The sequence below is a fragment of the Xiphias gladius genome, chromosome 19 (genome assembly GCF_016859285.1).
Source record: "Xiphias gladius isolate SHS-SW01 ecotype Sanya breed wild chromosome 19, ASM1685928v1, whole genome shotgun sequence".
NCBI classification, from domain to species: Eukaryota; Metazoa; Chordata; class Actinopteri; order Istiophoriformes; family Xiphiidae; genus Xiphias; species Xiphias gladius.
In genome coordinates, this window is record NC_053418.1 from 12,500,201 (window position 1) to 12,523,616 (window position 23,416).

General features: G+C 39.5%; 1 protein-coding gene across 1 annotated transcript in view; it reads right to left on the reverse strand.

Annotated features, from left to right (window-relative positions):
• The window catches only part of grid2 (glutamate receptor, ionotropic, delta 2), a 191,933-nt gene that overhangs the window by 63,687 nt on the left and 104,830 nt on the right, over positions 1–23,416 (reverse strand). The window lies entirely within an intron of this gene.

The window sequence follows — 23,416 nt, forward strand, 5'->3', positions numbered from 1 at the left end:
AATCCATTGGCCATGTTTGTCTGTGGCTTATTCTTCCACATGTCCTTCCTTTTATACTTAAGTGTTTTATGGAGAATGATGAGATATGAGTTCCATTATAAAAAAAAACTAAAAATTAGTTGATCTTTTATGTTTCTTTGAGTATTTTCCTTGCAGAGGTTCACTTGTACGGTGGTTAAGAAATCATTCTTTTCATTTCACCTGCCATTTATTTGATCAGATATCCCAACTAAGATTGACATCTCTTTTTGAATACACATGAGAAAATAATAGAGAAAACAATAAAATCCAAATTTAAAAGAAAAAAAAAACAATATTCAAATGCAATGTCTAAACTGTAACCTGTTCAGTAGTAACATAGCAAAGACTGATGCTTTATTTAGGTTTTGCATGTATTTCTTTTGAAGTCTTTCTCATCTGTCTCACTTCACTTTTTTCTGCAGATTTCAATTTTAACATGCCGTTCAATCTTTTAAAGGGCTTTGGAAATTCATATACATATAGAAAATTATGCAAAGTATCTTTGCCTTTATCAAATAGTTTTCAGAAGAAAAAAATTTAGAATACAGCTTTATCAATTAAAATATAATCCTTTCATTAAATAATTTTTTTAAGTTCCTGAAGCTGACTGTTCATGAGAAATTACTGCTGATCTGCCAGTGGGAAGATGAATTGAATCTTTTCCAAGGATGAATGCAACCAGCAGGCACAGATTCTTTTTTCTCATAATGTGCACTGCCAAAAATGTCTAAATATGGGCCCAACCGTGACTGCAGTATCTTGGACTTCAATAGCCTCTAAAACATGACCTTTGTGAATCATTCCACCCGCAGAAGGTATTTTGGGATTTGGGGTTTCATGCTGGCAATATCCATGGAGGGCCGATTAAGCAACCAGAAAAAAACCTATTGTTGAGTCTCAGAACAATTTCATGTTGATTTCTGGCTGCACAAGTGACTTTTATAAAATATTAACTACAGCTGGGAAAATGACTCACTGAGTTCAGACATCTGAATGTCCCAAAATTTTAAGGCGGGCTGACTTTTGTTAGGTTCTTAAAGATATTTTGTACTTCTCTCTATGTCCCTGGACAATGTCTTAATCAAATAAAGATCTACTACAACAGATTTTTTGAAAAGGTCATTTGTTTCCTGCACTGAATACGTGTGTGTGTGTGTGTGTGTGTGTGTCTGTGTGTGAGGGATTGAGAGACAGAGAGAGACAGAGAAAGACAGGGGGAGAGAGAGTGGTATCATCTTTGTAAGATATTATAAAGTTGGATTTTTATTTTATATTATTTATTATTTAAAGGTGCAAAAATATCAGGAAAATGACAGAAACTTCTCTCCTAGGTCACTTTGGACTATTTATTTGGAAAAATAAACCGTTGCCAAATGCTGTGGTTACAAATGGCAACCAAGCAGCAGAATCCAGCTCCCAAACTGTTGCTAAAATCGTAAGGTATACAATAAAAGATATTGCTCTCTCGGTGTCAGTGTTTGTCTCACTCTACGCAGGAGCTCATGTTACTGAGCAAAAAGCATACATGGTTTTATGGCACAATACCTTCAGGTTCAAGTGTCAGTGACTACTGTTCGCCATTTAGTCAACATCACAAAAAGCTGAAATACTCATGGAGAAGCCTGATCCTAAGGTATGCTTCGTTGGAGCTTATGTATATAACTACATGTGGTGCTGTTTGGAGACAGAATATGATCATTACTTTTACTTATATTGTATGACGCTGTGTAATATATGTATAACATTGTGTTGACACTAAGAGGGCATGATTCATCAGTATGTAAGCTGCTTTTAAGTCTATCATAAGACCATCCAAAAACAGGAATAGGCACTGATTGAAAAAGACTATTTACTTCTTATTTATTTGTCTTTCTTTAGTAAAGGACATACAAGGACAACAGTCACACATCACTGATCTATTAAAACCATCGTATAAACTGTGTACTTTTGCACAGTGTATTGCGCTATCAGCCCATCTCCACAACAGTATATTGTCTCATTGGAAGCATCGTTCATACTGTGCACTGGCAAAACCATTTTTCATACACGGGAGTACATCTAGATGGATGTCACAACTGAGGAAGAAAACATGCAGTCAGCAAACCCTTCAAGTTGGTGAGCAATTGAGTCATGTCTCATGTGCATGCCCACAGTGTGCAAAACATGTATATACACATTTTGTATGTTTTCACAAACCATCCTTTGTGAACGGCGCCATGAGGATAAATGACAGCAAAGGAAAAAATGGTGAACTAAGCAGCCATCTAAAACTTCAGTATAGTCTGAACTCTCCGTGAGATTTCAAAACACGCAAAGAAATCTGACTGGCTGTTTAAGAGTGATGACCACTGGTGGTCAGTTAAACTGGCTCAGAACGGATAAAAGATAAACTTCTGATTAGCTTTTGATTGTATTAACAGCAGAGTGAATGCACCGTTAGAATAATTTAACTGTTCTTTGGTAGGAGTTCCTTCAATGAAACCAGGACTAACCAGGACTACTGAAGAAAGATGTATGGTGTCTCTTCTATGTAGGACCTAAGAACAACGGTGCTTCTCTTCAAGGCACCTTTCTAGTTTTCCTATGGCTACGATCCTGAAAAACTACTTTCAAAGTTAAGAGAGTGTACTGTACGTGTCTCTGTTTGCATGTATGTTTATGAGTGTAGAGGAGGCATAGCTAGAATGAGGCAGCTTTTGTGGGTGCCAGCTCGGCAGCTTCAAAGGCAGCCTGTTGTGTCCCCTGAATATAGCTCTCCGTTCTTGCCACCGTGTTGCTCCTGCCTTCCCATTCATTCTCTGCTGTTTTATCCTGTATCTGCGGGCAAACAGCATTTCTCTTTTTCATTCTTCTTCACTCAAAATCGGGAATCAAAATCTGCAACTGTAATTAAAGGAGTACACCATGGATATTGCATGTTTGAGCCCAATTACTCAAAATTACATGGACTACTTTGCAGCTGAAAGTTTGGCAAATCATTTATCTATGTTTAATATTCTTAATGGATTTTCCCAGCTTCTAGGTCACCATTGCTCCTCATTCATTTCACTACTGTTAGAAAACCCTAATTGCTGGTTTACTTTTTTTAAGCCCATTTTGTGTGACTGAGTCACTGGATCGCTGGATGTCTACATAACTGATTGGTAAATTAGACAGCTGGCTGCCTGGCTGGCTGGTTGCCTGCTCCCTTGGCTGTGTGACTGACTGACTGATTTTATGAGCTTGGCGACATACTTGCTTTCCCATTTCGTGATTCGTGGTTCTGCTATTTCTGCAGCTTTTCTCACTTTCTTCAAATTCATGATATAATTTTGTGATTGTCTGGATAGTCTGACAACTGAATAGATATAGGGGTGGTTTAAAGAAATTGTAGTGTTTCCAAACCTGTTTATTTCTTCTGATTGTTATCTGCACTTGACTCTTTCAATAGTAGTCAATTGATGATCTTTCTGATTTTCTTTAGTCATCGTGGAACGAGTATTGCTAAGCTTTTGTTATCATTTTTTACTTCTGCTGTCTTTGAAATTAATACAGTTGCATAAAATCTAAGAGCTGCCCGGCACCACTACGGAAGCTGCACTCTCCCACTGTTGGCTGCTAAGCCGGTTGGGTAGTAATTAGTCCTCTTTCTAATCCTCTCTGTTTTTATTAAAAGATTCTCTCAGACACTTCCTCTATCTCCGATTTTATTCTCATCCCATATCTTCCTGCCTTTTGGCTCCTGTTGCTGAATGAACACACAAACAGAGATGAGTGTTTCACGGTTTTATTGCCATTGTATGCAATGAAAGAGTCCCAAGGAAAGAGGGAACTAGGGGGAGAATAAAAAGATGAGTGAGAAATAATCAGGAATATGCTGAACAGATGACTACTAGACAGAAAAAAGGAAAAAAAAAACAGGTGCAGCAAACCTGACAGGATGACTAAGAGGCCAAGACATTTTGTTCGGAAAGTTTAAGATTTTACGGTCTTTGAGTTGGAGTCTGTACTTGGTTAGGGTTATTGTTCAGGTTTAGGGAGTTTAGTGGTGTCCTGTGTTCCTCTTGGTAGATGACTAAGTCTCCAGAAACCTTTTGGCAGGTTGAGGACTTGGTGTGCTAATGATTTTTTAATTGTATTGTGAAGAACTAAAGATCGCGGCATGTTTTACTTTGAGCAACTAGTTTCATATTATCTATGAGTTATGGTCTATATCTTCATTATAATGTTTTGCTTACTGGCATTTCTTGGTTAAGGAAGTACAGAGCGTTACCATGACAACAAACTATTATTACGTATTAACCATTTTCTTGGTTTTGTATTTGTCTTATGCATAAATACCAGCATTGTAAAGAAATAATGTGATTAGCATTAATTATAGTGTATGAGCTCCAGCTTCCATTTACAACAAAGCAAAATAGATGATTCTTTTGTGGCTGACTGCTTCTACTCTGGAAGGAGACAATTTAATACAACAGGTGTTTTTGTGAAAAGGCTGCATGACAACAGTACGCATTGCAGAGAGGTTTTAGAGAGGTGAGGTTTATACCCTCTGTGAGGAAAACATCCACTTTTCAGTGTAAATGACACAAAAGGGGTCAACTGCTGGATGAAGTGACTGGACAAACTGGCGATAAGAACTAGCTCTGTTATTGTGCATGGCCTACAGATAATGGCCTCTATACTCTTCACTGAGTGCTTTGAATGTAAACAAGCACCGTATGTCACTAGTTTATTGTGCTGAAGTGTGGTGAGAGGTGCTTGAGTCATCCACTTGTACAGACTTGTGGCTCTGTGATTTCATCCCACAACATCTTTAGCAGGAACATGTATGGAAATTCAATTCAAAATTCCTTTGCACAACTTCAGAAAGTGAGGAGGGTACACAGTTTCTGTCCACAGCTGTGGAAATCCACTTCTATCAAACGCACCATCATTTAAAAAAAAAATCTACATTCCTGCTGCAAGCCATTCTGAGGCTTCTCTTCAGAGTTACAGCATCACACTCTTCTTGGATGAAAGGGGACTAGAGCAGTTCATTAGAGCTTTTTAAATGTGGAAAGGAGAGTTGGAATGTGTTCAGCTGATGTCAGCTCCCAGTTGGAATCACTGCAATCTCGCAACAACATGATGTAACTGTCTTTTAACTACAATTTGGACATTTTCATTCTTTCAAGACCTGAAAGTGTCTAGCTGTAGGGACAGTTCGTTGGGGTAGTAGGTCCAACATTTTTAAATGCCAGAAAGAAAGAATGAATTATTTTTCAAAATCTAGGCTCTGTTTCAGAGGCTGAATCACAAAATTGTTCATATAGACACAGTACACTACACACATATGTGAAATATATATAAATTATGTGCAATTATGAACTATTATCCTTGCTGCAGTCAATAACAGTAGCCATCTCATCAGTGGTGGATGATAAAAATGAGAGACCAGACCGGCTTCTCCAAGTATGAGAATAATATTGTATTCTAGGCAATAGGCAAACATAAGGCATTCAAAGACTACGCTGATGTATTTAAATTCTGGTCATGTCTTGTTTTTTTCCATGCATAATACTGCACATTTTTATTTTGTGAATCAACGATTCATGCAAAAGCTGTTACTGACAACAGCTAACTTTGTAGGCTACAATAAAACTAGAACAATAAGAGTCGCAAAAAAAAAAAAAAAAAAAGCCCGGAAGAGGGTTTCATACAGGCTACTACAGCAATGTTGGGCGACAGATACAGTGCTGGCGTTCTTCCTACAGTTGCACTGAACTTGCATTTGTTGGATGGAGAGTGTTATATTAAAGAGGCTTTTTTTTTTTTTTTTACATTATTCTGCATCTTCTCTAGATGCTGCACATTTCTGTCAAACCTTTCCACTTTTTTTGCTATGCACTCTGTGCACGGCATGTACATAACAAAGGGAAAGGCAAGCATCACGTCAAGGTCAGGAAAATATCAACATGTTTTTAGCACTGCTTGCACTTGTCTTTGTGCTGTCAGAAAACAAAGGCCTACATGATGGTAAAACTGAGGTTCTTTGAATCTTAAATGTTTGTAAAACAGAAAAGATGAGCCCTTCTAACTATTTTTTTGACATGTTTCAAACTTTTATCTGCTGTCTAAATAATTGCACACAATAATCTTTGCCGATCATCTAGTTTATAAAACACCAGGTCTTTATACTTTCTCTAAAACACTGAGGACAGCTTTTCATGTCACGGAATTCTGTAAAGATGTTTTCTCAGAGCTGTAAGTCTTGAATCAAAATGATGATGACTACAGCCTCTCAAACTCTCTACAAAGACAGGAGGCTGCTCAAAGCAACAGCAGCTCATTAAACACCTCTTCATTATCAAAGCCTCAAAATGTTCCATCAAAGGTCCATCAAAAGTTAAACATGACACTCATCATGGATGATCTCATGTTCTACTACTTTAGCTGCTTGAAGAGAAAGGGGCAAAAAGAAAATAGAAATAGGAGAATTAAGATGTTTTCCCCGTAAGGAAAACTGTTTTAAGTTATAACCCTCAGTAGGTTAGAAGGAGACTGTCCTTACTCCTTAACTTATGTGTCAGGAGTATGAGGTGACCATGACCATGACCATTCCACAACCCTAACAGTGTGTTTATTACTGTAACCATGACAACGAAGGTCCTCTAACCTTAAGGAAGTAATTATTTTAATCCAAGCCACGATCTTTTCCTAAACCCAACCAAGTACCTTTTGATCCTAAATCTAACCAAACGGTGACCGTTCCACAACCTTACCCCCGTGTTTATTATTGGTACCATGACAACGTAGATCTGTTACACCTGCCGTTGGTATGCCTATGGGTCTTATCTGAAGGTAAGGGCAGGCAGCCTTTATGGTCATTTAGGTAGGAGGACTTGTTGGTTATAAGAGCCATTTTATGTCTGGAAGAACAATTTTTTTCCTTTCAAATGTAAATCAAGGCAGTGCAATACAAACAAGGGTAATGTAATTAACACTTTCCAGCATCTCCAGGCAAAATAACATACTTGATTCAAATAAAAATCTTATGCATGGCACTGATTATATGAAAGCGGTAGTGATAACCAGATTTCAGATGAAGTTGTCAAGCTCAGGTTACAACAACAATAAAGAGAAATACAAAATCATTGTAACTACAGAATTACCACATCAATAACAATGATCTTAAATTGTACGACTCAGGTTGTAAGAGTCTCAAAAGAGCCTTGATTGTTATGAAAACAGGTCGGGGCAGTCTGAATAATCTGAGAATGAAAGAACTTTGGTCAGACAAACTGTAAGGCTGTAACTTGTCATTTGTGTCTTTTTGTTTGAGTCAACTAATTCAGTGGCCTCACAAGGAAAACAAAATCAAAGCTGCACACACCCACCCACCCACCCACCCACCCACCCACACACACAAACACACACACACACACACACACTCACACTCACAAAAGCCAAATAGACATATGTTTACATACTGTTATTCATTTGTTTTGAGTGAAATTAACAGGGACAGACAGAAACAGGGATGAAAAATTAGTCAGATACAAGAGCTGATCTTTCCTGCAGGTTTGGCACACAAAATCATTCTATAAACCAACTCATCTGCATCACCCATCTCTCTGACATCTTCTCCCTGCCTCTCTTACACCTCTCACTTCTCCCCTCCTCTGCTCCTCTACTCTTTCCTCCAGCCTTGTTGACATGCTGCAGTTAAAGGTAGCTCCAGATGAGAGCAGCTTTGAAGCCAGTTGAGCAGTGGGCACATCCAGGAGGGATTTATATAGATGTGGCTTTCTTGTAAAGCTTCAGATCTCACCACTGAGCAAGCACCTCCACTGCCTTAGATTATACCCCTCTATCATCTGATGACTCACAGGAATCCTATTTTTTTTTACCACCTATTTCTCCTCTAGCGCCTCAATCACTCTCGACTAACGGTGTCCCACTGATTATAAAAATTTTGGGAAAAGACATATTACAATGTGGGGGCCAGGGTGAAGAGGGAAAAAGGGAGGAGGATGACGACACACATCACTTCCTCCAGCACCTCTCCTCCCTTCTGCTCTTCAACCTCCCCATTGTGCATGTGCCACTTCTAATACCCCTAGCTATCAGCCAAAGCGAAGAGGGATTTTCCATGTGGTTAGCAATTTTTTCAAGCCATAAAGTGCCGCCATTATAAGGATCCAGCAGGCCAGTAATGTTGTGGATTTGAGCTGAGATGCGTGAAGTTTACGATTCGGAGATGTGCCTAATGGTATCTGCCTTCCCAGCATGCTCTCTGATTTCCTATAAGAGCCTTAGACTATCATTAAAACATGATGGAAGAGTAGAGTGGTGAAGACATGTGTTTGTGGTGTGTGTGTGCTTTTAAAGGAGTTTCAGGGGGATGGTTAGGATGATGATGAAAAGTGTGAAGGCAAAGGGAAAATTATTAAAAGGAGAGAGGAAAAGGAATGGCATTGGTGAGGTTCATTAAAGCATGCACAGGCACCACATACATTCACACACCAAACATCTAGGATCACTCAGAAATAATCAAGATTAGCTAACTTCTGTTTTTTGTTTTTTTTTACAGATGTTGGTAAGTGTTCACATTACTCTACTCCTTTATTGTTTTTATTCATTAACATTTCTCAACATACAGACAGGTGAAAAATTAAAGAAAAAACCAACATAAAGTGTCTTAGTACAGTGTTGGGTCACCACGAGCCGCCAGAACAGCTTCAATGCTCGTTGGCATTGATTCTACAAGTCTCTGAACTCTACTGGAGGGATTAACATCGTTCTCCCAAAAGATATTCCCTCATTTGGTGTTTTGATGATGGTGGTAGAGAGCGCTGTCTAAGACGTCGGTCCAAAATCTCCCATAGGCTCAGATCTGATGACTGCGAACGCCATAGCAAATGATTCACATCGTTTTCATACTCATCAAACAATTCAGTGACCCCACATGCCCTATGGATTTTTCTGCAATATTTTTCAGGTTTTCCTTTAATTTGTCACATGTCTGTATATTATTTACCGCATAATATATGGTATATGTATATGTAATGTGTAATATAAGAAAAAGTTCATCCTCAGCTAATCTAACTTCTGGCTAACTGTATTTACAGTATCTCACCAACAGCAAGAGGACTTTTAATAAATTGAGTTTAAACTGACATGAATGTCATCCAAAATTTTGAATGTTCCAGGAGAGGTTTTGATTATGCTTAGCACAACAAAGACAAATTGCAATCGGCAACCTGGCAACCAAATTTTTATATAAACCTTTGACAGAAAACATTTTTTTTTCTCATTTAGTTATTTGTGTTTCAGCTGACAGAGTAGGCAGCATTTTATTTTCCTGTGTGTGCACATAAGGCTCGTATAATGTCAATAAATCAATATTTACATATTTATTTCATTTTGTTATTTGACAGGAGAAGACGCAATATATGCAGTATATTGCAACAGATATACTATGGCTAGAAGTCTCATTGTGGTCCCTGAGCAGCACGGAGCTAGACGCACCTCTCAGAGGTGAGCACTTTAATTTCTCTGTGTTACACACGAAGCCCACATAAGAGAATAAATCCATATTATTTAGTGCATAATTTATTTCCTTTAATACCAAGTGTAACATGCACTGGAGGAGTGTTGGCATTATGGTAATTGCTTCAATAAAGTTATTAATATTCATGAGTGATATATTAATATTTCATAGTGGCAATGATTCACCTCCGATGTTGTCGAATTGTTCTGGACCCTGTTGGTACTGACACTTGTACTATATACAGACAGTCATGTATAGTGATAAACTGACACAGTTACAGATGAATGGATACATATGTACACTCCTCTGCACACACAAGAGGTATGAACACGCACATTCACAGACAGATAAGTGCACACAAAGTGCAAGACTGCTATATAAAGGTTTCAGAGGGATATAAAAGATTGTGTGAAATTACATGGAATAAAAACAAGAGAGGGGAAAAAAAGCACAGCATGACTAAAAATTATATGCGAGCTATTTTGAAAACTGTTTACACAAATTTCAGGAATTTCATTCATAGCATGATCCAGAAAAAGGCTGGTGTCTACTACTGATGGTTAATAAATTAATTTAGTTATGTTTTGAATATCTTTGCATATAAAGTATCCTTGGAATTGAGAAAAGGAGAAGATCAAAGAGAGGAGAGGGCCAGTTTGAGTGTGGGGGAGGAAGAGGGTCAGAGAGAAAAAGCCAAACTGGTGAGGAACCAGACCAGAAATCATCTAAATGGATTAAATAAGCCCCGTGTGTGTGGACGTGTGTGTTACACAAGCGTTTGATCTAGTTGTAGGCTGGGTAAACATGCTACTGCAGGACACAGATTTTATACTAAAATAATGAATACAATTACTATAGTATACATAAATACTAAATAATAAACATTTTGAATTTTGTTGGTCACCTGCTCCCTCAGCTCCCTAATATTTGTTGCAGTTTGCCTGCCTGTTGCAGGCAAACTGCAACAAATCTTTACAAGTGAATAACAAGTGAATAATATCCTGAAACCATAAGTTCAAATGAAATGAAATCAAAACTATTACTAACAAAACTGGGCAACATTACGGTTCCATTTTACAGACATAGGCTTACTAATTCTAACTATCCAGTACGAGAAAAAAGATAACAGTAGTTGCAAAGGTTAGAAAACTTACAATGTTTACTCCACTGGGGTCTTTTTAGCAATTACATTTGAACAAAATAAAATTGAAATACTGATTAAATCACAGCAGAACTCTAAATATGCCATTAATTTTTATTAGTTGGAAGACCATAATAATTTTCATATTTAATGCTTTTGATGAAAAAAACACTTGTCCTGCTTTTTTTCTAGGACAAATGTTACCTTACCCACATCAGTGTACTTTGAAGGATTAAAAACCACAACAGAGCATAATTTGACAAATACCCACGTTTTGTAAAGCAGAAGGATGTTTTGGTACATTTAAGATGCTTTGGAGATGTAAACAAAGTGCTGCAAACTAATCTGAGGAGTTTCTGTCTTGTCTCTGTTTAGAATTTCAACTCACTGTCACATCGCACTTCAGAGACCAGAGAACAAAGGCCGTCTGGAATTTTGATTTTAGTATGTCTATAACTCTATCTTTGCAATGTCAACATGTTCAGAACATGACTGAAGTTGAAAACCCACAAGAGTTCAATCTGTATAATAAGGATGAGTTCCAATATGGGGAAAAAAAGATATTCAAATTGTACAGAACCACCCTTAGGGGGGGACGCTGAAATGGGGTTCTGTACTCGCTGCGGTTAGCTTGTGGAAGTCAGCTCAATTTCACAAAAACTGAGCAAATTAAAAGATTGAAATGCAAATTATTCCCCCACTTAGCTGCGCTCTGGTGCATGCTCACCATGCAGATATCAGCCGTGTCTGCGTGTGAGCGAGCGGGTCATGGTGTGTGCAAAAGAGCAAGACTCTTTGCGCTTATGCCTACATACTGTATATGTATGTGCATGTGTGTGCATTCAGGGATAACAGATAACACTTTACATTATTTCATTTCACCCTCGTTGTCCCTATGTAAAATAGTACAGTTTATGTTTTACATCTGGACTAAAAAGGAGAGCTGAGAGGGTTCTGATGGCCCTTTACTGAGAGTTGAAATAAATTGGAAAGGCAACTTCCTAATCGATTTTTCCGACAGTTTTCTTTGGGTCTCCCTTGCTCTCGCTCTCTGTTGCTTTGTTATTTTTGGGAAAGAAGGCACTAATGCACAGATGGAAGCATACCATACCCAGACAGCCTCACTTATTTATTCTCTCACCACAACATATACATGTACACACACCTTCTGAGTATTTGGAGCCATAGGACAACTCATTGGCTTTGTTGTAAAACACAGTCTTCACAATCCAGTGCCTGCTATCACAGAATACGGGAAGGAAGACACTGATGTTGCATCAGTTACAAGTACTGGGTTTTGGATTGGATTGTTTTCAAATGTAATTCATGAAGAACTTTAACTTTCCAGAAGCAAAATGTGCTGGCCATAGCCTCTGTTCAATCACGGAGTTGTGACACACCAAGTACTTTACAGCTTTACTCAATTTTGGGTCACACTGACTAAATATATCCTTTGGCAAAATTATCCTTAACTTAACCAGACTCACACACACTTGTGAATTTGTGTGTCTGGCCTTCAGAGACACTCTGACCAACTTGCTGCATCATCGCTTGTAAACATTCATTAAAACCGACTGCTTTTTGGCCTTGGAGTGCTTTTTTTTTTTATATATTCCCTGGAACGAATGATGGTAGAGCAGCCAGTGAAGGTCCAGACTGCATCGGGCCAAGTGTGGAGACTGCCGATAAACCCCATGTCTTTTTCTGTGCGTGGGTGCGTGTGTGAGTCGCATTTGAACGTGCGTATGGCTTAGTGCGGCAACTTCCTAGTGACCTCTTAAAATAACTGGGGTAGGACTGTAGTCTGTGTGTGTGTGTATTGTGTGTGTGTGAGTGTGCATGTGTATACCATACAAAATCGCTTGACACTGGACTTATAACAGAAACACTAATTTCTCCTCTTCTTTCCTCCTTTTTTCAAGCCTCTTCAGCACTTTTGCCTCCTTCTCACAGCTGAAAGGAACATAAAAATGATGGCATCAGCGGAAATTGCTTTGAGCTTATTTACAGGCTGTGTTTCCCTGCTCGCCTCCTATATATGGATCAATACAATCTGTGTATAATATAAGGGCTACAACAGCCGACGGGAAGTCAAGGCTGTGTGTGCACGCGTGTGAACGCATTCGTGTTCATGTGTATGGGGCAATTTCTGTGTACGGACTTCTAAGCGTGTCACATGGTCACATGTCACTGTCCCAGGGTCACTGCTCTTAATGTTAGATGAGAGCTGTGACCCACAAAACTGTCACTATGGTTAAACATCCTTGTCTGACATCATTAAAGTTGATGAATAATGAATAATTTTGGATTACCATTTCTTATTTCATGGGCATTTCAGATTTTTGTGGTAATGCATATATAAAAATAATTTTAAAAAAATTAAGCATATACTGATTTGGCAGCGGTAGATTCGTTCTGATTAGCATGGCAACGGTAGAAGCTCTGAAGTTTTGAGGCATTCGGTTCAGAGCTACGATGGGTCATATCCTAGGGTCGGGACAAGCAACCTTTAGGTTGAAGGACTTGTTGAGCGCACATGTGTGTGTGTGTGTGTGTGTCTTTGTCTGTGAGTGTGTAGCAAGTAAAGCCTGAGCCTGAGATATCATGGGCATATTTTGCAATATGAAACCGTAAATGTAACCAATATAAAATGAGCGATCACGTGCATACCCATATGTTCATTATACACATAAAACCACACACAGCACATCATCAGATTTCAAGTCTCCTCCCCCATCTCCAAAACAACACTTTCGCTCTATCTCATCCATTGTTCCCTGTCCCTCTGTTTTTATCTGGCCTTCCTTAACCCATTCTGTTTCTGTTTCACTTCCATTATTACACTGAGTAGTTTTGTCAGAACAGACAGCTCAGAGTTCAAGAGGATATTGATCATGGAAACTAAGTTGAAAGGCATGGAAAACAAATTAAAGTTCTGATTGGCTAAAAGTTAGTCTAGTTTCTTTTTTAGGAGTTTGAGTGAAAAATTGAATTTTGCCACGTCTGAATAGACAGTGAAGTGGTCCTTATCCTTGGAGAATGGAAAGGTAAAGTCAGAAAGAATGCAGCGAGGGCAAAACCTCAGAGAATAATTTTAACAAGCGCTCTCTCTGCTGCTTTCTTTTCTTATAGCAAAACAAAACAAAACTAAACTAAACTGTACACATTCTAAACATTTTTTCCTCCCAGAGGTAACATCTGCAGGCATGGCATTTTCAATGAAAACATGTTTCCCCAAAGACAAAGGCAACTTATTGCTGATGATTGTACGCACGCTGAGACGTACACATAGTGCTACAAATTGTTAGAGTCACACACACCACACAAGACCACACAACAACCACGACTGTTTGCATGGCTGAGAGACAGAGGTTACTGGCCCTTTAATTCAACTCTATGAGCTAGTTGAAAGAAAAACAATCTATTCATTGTATTCCATCACACCCCCACCAATTTCATTTGTTCCATTTTACCTTGCAGCAAAAATGAAAACTGCAGTTATCTTATAGTTCAGTTAGTCTGTGCAGCAATAAAAGCAAACAACAGAACAGACATGAAAAATGTTGCATACTACTTTTAAAACTAAGAAAATGCTAAAATGCTAAATGCAACCAGACAAAGAAAAACTTGTTTGTGCTTCTTGGTACAACACTCACAAATGTTTAGTGGGTAAAACATGTCCTAAATTGCTTATTTGAATAATAGGCTATGGAAAAAAATTGTATTTCTGCATTTTAACTGTAAGCTGTAAAAATGCGTTCTGTCGCTTATGCTAAATGATGTATTTATGATAGAGGTCGAATGAAATATAGTAATCCATCCATACTTGCTGTATACAAATTCTGTATGGACTGTGGAACACTTAAAGAAATAAAAGTGATGTAAGGAAACATCAATTAGTTTTTCATTTCATATGTTTATAGTCAATGTTTGATCAAAAAGAAGAAATTTAAATTATCCCCAACTCGTAAAATTTGAATTATCAGCCCCACCACCTTAAGGGTCGGGTTAACCTCGAAAAGTATGTGACCTTGCCGGAGATCAAATCCGTTTGGATTTGTTCCGAGCAGCCACACTTGAAAGCAGGGGGAAAATCTGGCTGTCACAGATATTAGCTGTATTAGAAGAAGCAAAAAAGAGAGAAATCTTTTAAGTGTTTTTCTCGACTCTGTGAAAATACAATATGACAGCACAGATGTAGCTAATACAAGAGCCAGATGTCCAGTTTCACTGCGCAAAATGACTCAGTGAAAATAAATACATGCTCCAAAATCCAATTTATGTTAATATCACAACACAGGTGTTGAGCAGGTGATGTTTGTAACACGGGAATGCAGACAATGCACAGTTCTCCACATAATACTAATGAATTCAATTTGCACTGGCATTTATAAATACTAACTTAATCTTGTTCAAGACAGGAACACATTTGACGCCTTTAAAAATCCTAACAGTCTGTTAAGACACCAGACATCACACGGAGACCGACTTTAACACATTACCAGCTCAAACTACGATCAAATCCAAAGTTGTCAATAACAGGGCAAGTGACACTAATCCTTGTCTGTATTTGAATCATATAATGTGCCTTCAAACTGTCAATATGCCCTATTTGTGCCCACCGTAACTCATATAATCAGGTACAGCAGTATGTTACCATGTGTGCTGTCTTCTTCTTGTTTAAATAATTGTGTCCAGTCTTCTCTATTCACCTTCTTGCCTCCCTTGTCCTCTCTCTGCTCTGCAGTATTGTATTTATTTCGAATCATAACACCAGCTCTCATGCTGCTTTGACCACTGTAAAAACTTAAGATATTCCTGCTTTCTTTCCAATCTGTTTTATTATTATATAATCCTGCCTAAGCAGCCACTATGATGACTGATGGAGCACTAACAAGGTGTCTAACAAGGTGTGCAACACTCAGCTCTCCCACTGTTTTATCTCTTCCAATCTTCTATTCCTCCTTTTCTCTTTCTTCTTCTATCTAGCTAATGTGTTTTGAATTTGGCTGGGGGGTGGTAGAGCCTTGTTACCATAACTGATCTTACAGATCTTACAAATAGCTGGATTCACTGAGGGTTATAGAGGGAAATCAGGATGCCATTTTCTGCCATGCCTTTTTTTGATGAACAAAATGAAGCAATAGATCTATTCTTTGTTTCTATTATCTTTTTTGACAAGTGCTAGTCAAAGTTTGCATCATTCTCCATGTCTTATTGATCCTGAGTTGGTAGAACTGCAGTTACTAAGAGTGTTATCCATTATGTTGAGTTTGTATATATATTGAATTTTTTCTTTTTCAGACACAGGTTTCTACATTTACCTATTAGATACCCAAAACAACATTAAATGTATTAAAATTCTGAGAAAATGTTACTGAGAGCACAACACCTATGAAGAAGCAATTAAAAAAATCATTTTTTCATTCCAGTTGCATTCTCCACGAAGCCTGACCTTTACAACACAGTCACTGGGAAACGGAATTCACTTGGTCTGTTTATCTGAGGCAGTTAACAACAGAGAGCCTGAAATGAATATGCTTGTTTTACAATTAAGCCACCCTCCTCATTACTGTCCCTGCCAGCTGCAGTTTCTCTGACTCCCTGGTGAAAGAATCTGGGTAGAACAAGACCAACCCATTTCAGTATGCTTCTGACCACATTCCCATGCAAGTCAATGGGAAAGTGGTATCAGACTTTTGGACCCCACTGTAGTTATGGGAGGTACACATCTTCGAGTCAAGTCAACATCACTACAATCTGTTGGCTGTGTATTTGTTTATCTGTCCCCGTCTCTCTGTTTAGGGTCTTCAACTGAATGTGACATTTACTGCAGGAGAGCAGCAGGGGACTTTTTTTCCTAGCAACTTAACCAGCATGATTAAACATTTAAGGCAGAGAGGGAGAAAGATAGAGGAAGTGAGAGAGAGTGTGAACAGCATGAGAGAGTCAACACATACATTACTTCTGACATGTATAACACAAGCATACTGGGTAACATGAAAGACATATTTTAGCTGGTGGCTGCAGCTCATGTCTCCACTGGCGGGAGAGAGGCAAGGTAATTAAAGTTGAAGGACAAATCTGGCGCCCTATGACAACAATCAAAACACAGAAAGGAGGCTCATTTCCATTTTCCAAGTGCTTAACATGCCTCTTAGTACAAGGCCTGAAACTGCTGAACATCACTTTGTTATACATTTTGAATCTTTCGTGTTTGCTATTTACGCAGGTGTAGAAATATGTTGAAGCCCCCAAAAACCTTCTTTTGAGTCACAAATACTTAGCTCTTGTAGTTTTTAATCCTATTTTGGCAATTTTGCATGTCAATCACATTATGAAGGATTATTGCACCTGGACTGGAGGGAGTCAGTATTCAGATATTTTGATTAAAGAAACTATAATCAATATTCCTATACTAACAATGGATTACTTAACTACTTGTATGTGAAAGGAGTCGCTCGTATGAAGGCACAGTGAACTGTCAACCGACTCTGCAGTTCCCCTCAGCTCTACGGAGTTTTGCAGGATCTCTGTACTGTTTGGTTTGGCTTTCCAGACTACAACTCGACCATTTCTATTCACTATCACCACACTCATAGCATTGTTTTCTGGCTGCAACACGCAGCAAAAAAAGCTATAAAAACCCAACATATGCTACCTGCTCAACAGGAAATGGCCAACGGACAAATTAGCTTATGCAAAAAGTTAAGAAATTTGCAGGTAAAGAAGATGTTTCCCTCGAGAGTTGCTGAAGACCAAAGAATGATAATGTTGCTCTGTATCTGCTGGTTGTGTAAATAAGCTACAGTCTGCTAAGAGATTCCGATATGAAGTCAAAGAGTGCTGATATGTAAGTGTTATTTTTGCAGCTTATTTTCACTGCCCACAAATGGCCTACATATGTAGTGTAGTAACATATAATCACACTGAAGTACAGTACATTAGTTGCCTTCCACCACTGAAAGAGGGATGGGCTTAAGATGGATGGATGCATATATGGAGGTCAGATGGGATGAAAACAGGTCTGCATGGGATGTGGTTGAACTAGTAATAACTCTACCTCATCACATGTGAGCAGTAAGACAATAGTGGACAGACGGAGGCCAAGAGAGATCTCTGGGAATGGAGAGAAAAAGGGGGAAGGAAAGGAAGCAACTGTAGCAGAAATAAGAGAGCACAGAGTGGAAGAAAGAGCAGGAGGGAGACATGCATTTAATGGAACCGTTGAAAGGGGTCTCTTTTCACAGTGGCACATCTCTGTAGCCAGAAAGAGACTCTTATAGGGACAGACAGAAGAAAAGAGGGAGGATAGATAGAGATACAGAGGGGCACAGTCAGGAGGGATGGGCGCCCTAAAGTTGGGTCCACTTCACAGCAGCACAAGTCATTAGAGAGGGATAATGGATTAGAGGGAATTATAAAGAGAGGAAGAGGGGGAAGAAACGAGAAGAAGAGTGCAAGAAAATGATGATAACGTTGGCTTCCCAGCAGTATGGCACAGCAGAAACAGAGATAATGTTAGAGGGAGAGACACATCAGGGAAGCCAGAGAGGGAATGGAGAGTGCTGAATGTGAACACAACTCACATTGAGAAAACTCAGCAGTAAGTAGAGAGAAGTGGAGAATGGAGAAAACTGAGGGATGGAGGGATGAAACATAAAAGGAGGCAGGAAGGAAAAAGATGAACAACTGGGTTTTTATCTGTATGCCTCTCTAACAAATCTGCGAAAAGAACATGCACTCTTCCCCTCTTCCAACACGCATAGTCATACTCATGTATACAGACAGATAGATGCACGGCAGGGGGCAGTGGAAAAAAGGAGGTGCAAAGTGTGTGAGAGGAATAGAAAAGCGAGGGAAAGAAAGCAGCAGAAAGGAGCAGCAGAGGAGCAGCAGATGGAAAGATGAAAGTGCTGATTATGGCCTCTGGCCCTGACTCTGTGTCTGTGTGTTTTGTGTATCTGTGTAATTTTCTTTCATACAGTGAAAACAAGTAATTCACAGTGTGCATATGAGTGTGACTGTGTATGTATTCCCCACAAAGTTAGCTCTAATTGAGAGACAGCTGCACTCACGCTGACAGTGGGGTTGCTAAGATAACTCACACATACAGAATGCGCACACACCCACAAAAACACAGTCTGTTTCTCCACAGTGTCTTTCTCCTCCCCTACTGTTGAGGACATTAATTAGGGGAGAACACCATGAAAGTAAGACAGAGAGAGCAATAGGGAAAGATTGGTGAAAGACAAATATTCAGTGTGACACCAGAGTTTTGCTTTTGACTGTTCTACTTTAGCTCAAACATTTTTCTGGCAAAACTTGGGAGTCAGGACAGGACAGAGAGGAAGTGGGGACGAGATGAGATAGATAGAAGAAGACAGGAAGGTACTGAAACAGGAAACGGAATGGACGAACGGGGTAACGTGTCCGCTCGCACAATCTGTCTCTGTTAGTTTAATTTTTCTCTCTCTTCAACAAATCTGACTTGCATAACTGAGCCTCTGTCCCACCTACACAGGTTACATGTCAGCCGAGATACCTCCTTTGACTGCCAGCTTCTGTCGCCTTCACATTTCAGCTACAGCCGAGTTCAAAGTCCATTTAATAGCTGTGGCTATTAAGGTTTCCTTTTCGCTCAGAGAGTGCCACTTAACACCAAAAATAAGCAAAGAAAAACAAGACTAAGAAAAAGGAGTACCCAAGCTGTCGCATGTAATGTGCTGCACATGCTCTCCTGCTGTGAAACACACCGTGGTCTGCTTTCAGAAGACGGAGTGCGATCAAAACCTCTCTGAACAACAATCCAGGACAGATGTTTGCTGATGGATGGTCTCTCCCATTGGCCACCTCCACTGCATGTTTTTGATTAAGGTGACACAGTTGCTATTCAACACACAGCAGGAAAAGCAGCTACCTGTGTGCTACCTGTAAATACAACTTGACCTAAGAGTTCACTCCCTCATGAGGTTTATTGCTCTTTAAACGATGTACAACTTTTCATCACGGTGGCCGATGCCTGAGCAATACCTGAGGGCACCTCAAACCCTGAGCTTTCTGTGTAAAATTGGCCCAGAAATGTCTCTCTACAACAGCTGATGTTTTTCTTACAACTGCTAAATTATCTTTCCATTGCTTTTACTATTTCTTGGCTTCCTGGAGTTTTATCCTTCTTTCTTTTTAGAATTCAGTCTTTTCTTTTGGTACTTTGGGCTTTGCTTCTAATGAAATGGAGCACGACTTTATGGCATCATTACTGCATTTTCTCGAAATATCCAATAGAATTTTAAAGTAACAACTAGTAACAACTGGTCACTTTACTTTGCCTTATTTAAACAGCGTTACCATCTTTTTCATTCCATACCATGTGTCCATCTCACAAAGGCTTTTTTTGCTTTCAAGCAACTCTAGGCTAGGCTTGATGAAACTTCTGTCTGAGGCACTGCAACTTTCTTCTGTCTACGCTCACTTCAACTCATCCAAACTGCTGCAGGCTGCAGCTTGTTTTCTATCTTTCCGAATTTCTTGCATGTCACCCTCCTGCTCTCCCTCCACTGACCATCTGTGGTGGCTCATTTCAATACCCAAAACCTGGTGTACAAGACTGCAAATCCCTCCAGGCCATGGTCTGTCCATGCTTGACATACCAGCCAGTCAATGCCCTGCACTCTGCTAATTTTGTCTGCTTGGCTCTCCTAATAATGTTACCTGGTAATCACTCATCCCAGCCTTAACTCTACTCCCTCTTGGTTCTGAAAAATATTGGAGTGACCTTCCTACCATAGTCAGGGCCAAAGAGTTACCCAACTGAAGCTGAAAATTAATCTCCTTAGGAAACATTTCACATCCTTTAAATCGTATCCTCTCTCCCACATTTTCCCATGCACTTACATGCTTCATTCTGTCCCCAGCTCTTATTTGAATTTTGTGTGATCACCTGCAAATTATTTTTCCCATATTCCTACTACTCTCACTGTGTTCACTGCTGAAATACCCAAGTCACATTTGTGTGTCCCCAAGATTTACACTAGGTAATTGTCAAAGTGAAGAACCAACCAGCAGATTTTGTCAGATGCAGTTCATTGTGACACTTCACCTCTTCCCCACTCCTCTCTTCCTCCCTCTTTCTGTCTCTCTCACTCTCTTTGAGACCAATTAGACATAGTTTATAGAGTACGCACCTTTTCCCACTGCAGTCTCTATTCGCCTTTTCATACACACGCACACACACACACACACACACGCACACACACACACACGCACGCACACGCACGCACACGCACGCACACACACACACACACACACACACACACACACACACACACACACACACGCACAGAGACCTGCAGGTGAGGTTGTAATCAGACAGTCAATTGGCTGGTAGCTTGGCAGCTGTGAGGTAAAAAGAAGTAAGGAGAGAACTAGTAAAGTAAAAGGGAGAATGAGACAAGGCCAGGCCGGGCCGGGGTTGGGGTGGGCGGCTGAAAAGTTGATGAAGAGAGGAGACAAAAAAAGAGATGAAAGGGAAAAAATGGAAATATCAGAAAGGGAACTGGGTAGCAAAAAAGGAGAGAGGAAAAAACAAAGGAAACTAAATAGTCAAGGGGAGAGAAAGGAGGAAGAAAAGAAAAGGGTTGAGAGAAATCAGTGTCCTACCTTTGCACCTCCCTCTTTCTCCTCTCACCCGCAGCCAAAGTACGTTAGGCAAAAGCATAATTCTGGCACATGTTTGACTATTCGCTCTCATCACTCCTCTCCAGCTCCCCCCTGCTGTGGGTGTGTGTGTCTTTGCATGTCAATTAGTTTTCCCTAAGGGTAATACTTCAGGGTGAAACACGAAGGTCTGGGACACTTTAGAGCTGCTGTGAGAGTCAGGGAACTGCTGAATGAATATTCATATATATGTGAGTTTGTTTTTATGTGTGTGTTCGTACATTTTCAATGATTTTACAAACTTTTAATGAACCTGTATTTGTAGTTTTTCAAATTATGCCTAATTTGGCAGTCAAGATATAGTTTAATTTTACAATTAGCTACCCGGTGTCTGAAAGAGGAGACCTCTGCTTTACAAAGTAATTGCTGGGATGAAGGTAAAAAACATTCCAGGTGATGTTTAAAGCTAGCAATTAGCTTTGTGACAGTACACTGTTCATGCTCAGTTAATTTTGTGAGAGATATTTTTGACTAGCCAAATTGGAAATGAATTACCTGTGGATATAGCCCACCTCTTCTCACATGACACATACACACTTACAACCACTGTATATACCCAGCACAAAAACACACCCATATATACACACACAAAGGACAGCAGACTCTTGAGGAATTAGATCCTCTCTCTCTCTTTTTTCTCTCTAATGATGCCATGACTAAAATGTTAATTACAGCTAAAAAGAGAAACGATTGTGAATATCAAACAGCAATTAGAATGTATCATCATCATCATTACCACCATTAGCTGCAGCACAAGATGGAGGATTATTTACCAAATGGTGAAATGCTCATCAGTTGCTTATTCAGGGCCTGTAATGTTTCACAGGCTATGTTGAAAAAAAAAAAACAAAAAAAAACATTCCTCCTAAAATTTGCATAATTAATGCAATGCTATTGTGAGTCCTGGAGCAAGATAGCAAGAGAACACTCTTGCTCATTGGAAAATAGCAGTCATTTATTTATTGTATCACAAACCACGCACACACATGCACACAGACACAAACACGAGGATGAGCCTGTGAATGGGAACAGATTTAGTGTCTCTCTTTCATTTTATGCTCAATAGAGGTGTGGATACTCAATGAAACACCCAAACCAACTGGAAAACAGACATGACAAAGATACACATTTTTGTGATCTTATTTTTTGCCTGCTCCGACTGCTCTTTCCTCTCCCTGCCATGGCTCTGTTCTTGCATGGGTTTAAATTTAAATCCATCCCTAGATGTCAATTGTCTGATCTCCACACCTGAGCATGGCCCAGTGGATTCTAGAAAATCTTTGGGTAGATAACCAGGATGAGGTCATTATCCTCCACTCAATCCATGTGGAACAAAACCTCTCCTCCCTTTTGTTCTCATTTGACTACTGTGCTCGAACACGAAAGGTCAATCCAAACTCATGACTCCTGGAGTCATTCCCCTTATCTCTCTATCTTTTTCCTTTGTGACAGACCCTGCAAATACAGTATGGTGTTGTAAAAGTCCATATCCCTAAGGCAAAATATTAACCAACAACACTTCTGTGCGCCTTCTGGTTGCCAGCTGAGATAAGAATCGTAAACTAGGAAACTATACAAGTAACTCAATTACCCCGTAATTAAAGTGGTTGACTTATTTAATTTAAAAGCCACACGAGAATGAGTAACAGGCCGGCTTCATCAGGTTCCCTCAAGCCATAAGTGACCGAGCCAGTTTTAGTTAAACATTACTTTTGGTCACATGGTAAATCATGTGACGAGCAAACATGGACCCATGTCTCCTAAAAACTCCGATACACTACTGGTTTACACACACTTCTGTTCATTGCCAACGTTTTTTCCAGCCCTCAAAGTGCGACCTTCCTTTCCTATGCAGAAGTCATGGGAAGGTGGTCGGGATAGAAGGTGGCCGTACAAAGTCTAGGACTTTAACACCAGAAACCGGGATTCACATTCCGTGTCTCATTTGTGGTTACATGTAGATTAAGGCTGCTAAAGCACTGTGGGTAGCTTAGGTAGGGGGAATGATCACAGTTTTGGTTACA